The sequence below is a fragment of the Ursus maritimus genome, unplaced genomic scaffold, assembly GCF_017311325.1.
Source record: "Ursus maritimus isolate PB19 unplaced genomic scaffold, ASM1731132v1 scaffold_9, whole genome shotgun sequence".
NCBI classification, from domain to species: domain Eukaryota; kingdom Metazoa; phylum Chordata; class Mammalia; order Carnivora; family Ursidae; genus Ursus; species Ursus maritimus.
In genome coordinates this window covers 76,796,112-76,800,844 of record NW_024427107.1, presented here as the reverse complement: position 1 = coordinate 76,800,844, position 4,733 = coordinate 76,796,112, and the positions used below count along the sequence as shown (strand labels likewise).

General features: G+C 58.3%; 1 protein-coding gene across 4 annotated transcripts in view; it reads left to right on the top strand.

The window, feature by feature from the left end:
• The window catches only part of TRAPPC9 (trafficking protein particle complex subunit 9), a 599,687-nt gene that overhangs the window by 581,145 nt on the left and 13,809 nt on the right, over nt 1–4,733 (top strand). The window lies entirely within an intron of this gene.

Here is a 4,733-nt window from a genome sequence, read left to right as displayed (position 1 = left end):
ATGGATAAGTGAGTGGATGGATACATGGATAAGTGAGTGGATGGATACATGGATAAGTGAGTGGATGGATAGATGGACAAGTGAGTGGATGGATAGATGGATAAGTGAGTGGATGGACAAGTGAGTGGATGGATAGATGGATAAGTGAGTGGATGGATAGATGGGTGGGTGGATGGATAAGTGAGTGGATGGATAGATGGGTGGGTGGATGGATAGATGGGTGGGCAGATGGATAGATGGGGGGTGGATGGATAAGTGAGTGGATGGATAGATGGGGGGGTGGATGGATAAGTGAGTGGATGGATAGATGGGGGGGTGGATGGATAAGTGAGTGGATGGATAGATGGTGGGTGGATGGACAAGTGAGTGGATGGATAGATGGATAAGTGAGTGGATGGATAGATGGGGGGGTGGATGGATAAGTGAGTGGATGGATAGATGGGTGGGTGGATGGATAGATGGGTGGGCAGATGGATAGATGGGGGGGTAGATGGATAAGTGAGTGGATGGATAGATGGGGGGGTGGATGGATAAGTGAGTGGATGGATAGATGGTGGGTGGATGGACAAGTGAGTGGATGGATAGATGGGTAAGTGAGTGGATGGATAAGTGAGTGGATGGATAGATGGATAAGTGAGTGGATGGATAGATGGATAAGTGAGTGGATGGATAAGTGAGTGGATGGATAAGTGAGTGGATGGATAGATGGGTGGGTGCTGGAAGGATGTGGGATGAGTAGGTGAGTAGATGGATGGATGAGGGATGAATGGGTGGGTGGATGGGTGAGTGAGTGGGTGGATAGGGATAGATGGATGACATATAGTCTAGTGTTGGTTGAATTTGTGAAGATAGAAGATGAAGTGACCAGCCTGTGGACACGGGAGCCCCAAGAGCTAGGCAGGTTAGAAGGAGCTGTGCGGGTCACGTTAACTGGGGGCATCACGAAGCCATGGTCAGCGACTTCGGAAAGCGGAGACACAGGGAGCCTGACCCTGGTGCCAGTGATTATACGCTGTTGCTGGAAGCAGGTGGGCAGCATGTAGAGACAGAGAAATGAGTTAGAGCCAGTGGAGGGCCCTGATACCCGGAGCAAGGATGCTTATGGGTGACCCAGTTTCTGGAAGGGCCAGGCTTGTCTGCGAGCCCCACTACAGTCAGTGCCGGGAGCTATGGTCTTGAGGCCTGAGCGTCCCTGGCCTCTAGACCCCCGCAAAGATGTGTTCTTTAGTTTTGGCTGCTGGTCATTTCACGGCTGAGAAGTCCGCTATAATTTTCAGACTGACACCCGACAGAATTGGGCCAGACTTTTCAGATGCATGGCCAGGTGGGCTCCCCATAACCTTTCACTCGGATGGGCTGGACTCATTTCAAAGGGCATATTGATTGGCTCCGTGGGGAGCAGGGCAGTCGTTCCTCAGGATGGTCTCTGCAAGCCTCCGAGCAGGCAGAGCCCGGCTGAGCTGCCGGTGGAGGGGCGAGGGCTCTAGGCTCTTATGTTGAAGGAGCACCCGGTTCTTCTGTGTCCATGGGGTAATTGGTCCTAGAAGTATCCCTGGCTGCTGCTTCAGGGGACAGATGACTCACACAGAAGCAAGCAGTGTGAGCTCTGCAGGTGGAATCCCCGCTCGGGCAGGTGACCTAACCTCTGCGTGCCTCATCCGTAAAATGGCGACAGGAAGGCCCCTTCGTCACAGGGCCCTTGTGAGGCTTCATGAGATAATCCATCCAAGGCGCTGAGAATGGTGCCAAGTGCACAGGGAGCCTCGGAAGAGTGGGTGTTCACATCCTGTCGTGGTGGCGGAGGCAGCGGCTGCAGGGAGACGGGGAGCGGGGAGGCGGACAGCAACTCCAGGAAGGGACCGTCCCTTCCCCTCACACACGCCCTCATTCACAGGCGTTCACTGGTCAAGAGAGGAGCAAGCCTCAGCCCGTCTCTAGGGCTCCCCATGTGTGGGGGCCCGGCAGGGACAGGCAGTGACAGCCAGGGCGGCCCAGGCTGCAGAGGGCAGGGCTTTTCGGGGAACGACCCGCACCTCACCCAGGCCTGCATGCAGAGAGCATCCCTTTTATTTAACTTTTTTTTTTTTTTGGAGGGTGGGGAGGGGCAGAGGGAGAGAGAATCTTAAGCAGGCTCCATGCCCAGCACACAGACCTGGGGCTCGATCTCACAACCCCAAGCTCATGACCTGAGCTGAAACAAGAGTCAGATGCTCAACCAACTGAGCCCCCAGGCGCCCAGCTCGGGGCCCTTTATAGTCCAGCCTCCCTCCCACGCAGGCATCCTCGTCCCATCCTACAGACCACGAGACTGAGGCTGGGGGAGGGCCGCCCGTTATGGCTGGCCAGCCCCTCCCCCAGGGCAGCCCTCGCACGCACCAACTCCAGTCCCAGCCCTCTGGGTGTGTCCTTCCTCCCAAGCATTTGCCCCAAAGCTGCACCTGCTCAGGTGTGCTGTCTGTGGTCATGGGGCCAGGGGGGCCTTTCTGCAAGGACAGCAGGGAGCCGTCCTGACATCTCTGCAGAAAGCTCGGTTTGGGAAGAAGGCCTGCCAGAATTGTCTTGCTGGAGGATCCGAGCTCTCTGGCGTTGGCATGACGTCAGGCGCGACAGCCGCCGACACTTCGAGCCTCCCAGGAGCACCCTGCCTGCTTGTGGTGGGGGATGGGGACCCGGTGCACGGCTGTGGTTTGAGTGGCTCCCCCGGGCCGCTGCATCCTACTGATGGCTGCACTGCCTGCCCTGGCCCGGGGGAAGGCAGAAAGCGAGGGGCCCTGTCCCCTGACCGTATCGCTGTGAACCCTCGGCCCCCTTCCAAAGGCAGTACAAACTCGGTGGGGCGGTGCTCTGTGGTGGCTCAAAGGACACCTTTCTCATGGCTAGGAGCAGTTCTGACCCTATCCCCAGTTACGCACAGGGCAGCAAGCTCACCACCACCCCGTGGTTTGGTCCCTCGGAAGCTTCTTTTGTGGCCCCAGTCGTCCGTGATGGACTGTGTGCTCCAGGACACTGTGGCTCTAGGGGAAGCTTTCACTGTTGTCATTTTAGAGTCTGTTTGACCCATGAACGTTGACCAAACACTGGCCAGGTGTCAGGCCCTGGGCCGTGTGCGGAGGTGGGGGACGGCTCCTGACACCGTGTCCAGCAATCACGCTGGGGAGCAGACATACCGCCCTGGCTCAGCGGAAGGAGGGTCTGTGCACATCCTTCTACGGTCACTTAGAGGGGCTGAGCCCAGGCAGGAGAGCCAGAAAGTAATAGCCTGTTTTGAAATCATCCAGCTCATGCCTCTCGTGTAGCAGATAGAGTAGCGGAGGCTCAGGCAGGTTAAACGATTTCCCTAAGGTCACACAGCAAGCAGTAGACAGCTGAGTTCGTTATTCAATTGGCTCGGTGAATGACCCCTGAGCCCCTGCCCTCAAAGAGTGAGTGTGTCCACCAGAGGTAGCCGTCACAGAAACTCTCGAGTCGGGTTCGCACGTGGTGGTACGACGAGGAGCTGGGGTGGGGCTGGGTGTGGTGCAGGCAGTCTTCCTGGAGGAGGTGCTGCCGGAGCCAGGTTTCAAAGAGTCCAGTAGGAGTCCGCAAGGGGGAGGGCTTGAGGGGCATCGCACATGGCTGTGGGAGGCTGCCATATGGCCGGGTGGGGTCGCAGGGCCCTGGGGGAGAGCGGCACAGACAGGGAGAGGCAGACAGCCTTCAGCTTGGTCTGGAATATCTGAAGGAGCCATCGGCGTCATTCCTACACCGAGCATCATTTTAGGTCTTCTCTCTGGAAACCCTTTTTCTTCTGCTTTGCTGTCTCCCCCGCTGGACAGGCAAAGGAGTCCAGGGTCCTGGCTTCTCGGCCTGGCCAGTGGCAGGCCTGCAAATCGTGGTGGGAGGCCCCACGTACACAGGCCCTGCTGGGCCCTGGGGAATGGAGGGAGCCCCGCCTCCCCGGCCAGTGCAGAGTACCAGGTACAGCGGCCCAGGCACCAGGGCGGGGGCAGGGGGCACTTTCCGGGGAGGGGAGGCTGAGCTGGACTGGCGGGCAGGGCGGGCTCCCAGGCAGAGCAACAAACAGCCCGCGGGGACCGCTTCCCGCACCGCCTGACCCTCGTCGTGCCCGCTCGCCCGAGGGGAGGGCCTTGCGAGTCTTCCGCTCTCCCTGTGGGGCCAGCGGTGCCACGCGTGTGATCGGCCTGCAGGTGAGGAGGCCCGAGGCTTGATGAGCACTGTGGAGGCAGTGCCGGGGCTCCCTGGGTGCCGGGAACCTGCTTTATTTAGAAAGGCTTGCGATGAGATGAAAAATGAGCGATTGGAAAGGTATAGACACTGCTCGGGGACAGAGGAGTTGTTTTAAATTCTCTGCTGTTCTCAGGAAGAGGGCTCTGCATAATGCGACCAACCAGCAGGCATATTTTCCATTTTTCTCTCCCGCTTTCTCCCATTTTATCTCCTGTGGTCTGAAGTGCTTGTCCAAATCGAGGCGGCAGAAGGGGGCGGACTTACTAGAGGCTTGTCCCCGGCGAGCCAGGGTGTTCCTGTCCCAGTGGGCAGGAACAGGGCCCCGGGGCCCGTCAGCTCCGAGCCGTCCTGCCGTGTTTCCTTCTGAGCTCTGGGAGCTTGGTCACGTGGGCGCTCGAGGCCTGTACGTGTCACCACTCAACGTGGTGACAAACAGCCCCGGATTTCAGGGACCTAACACCAGCCTGATTGTATTTAGGCTACCTGTTGTTCTTGGGGGGGGGGCC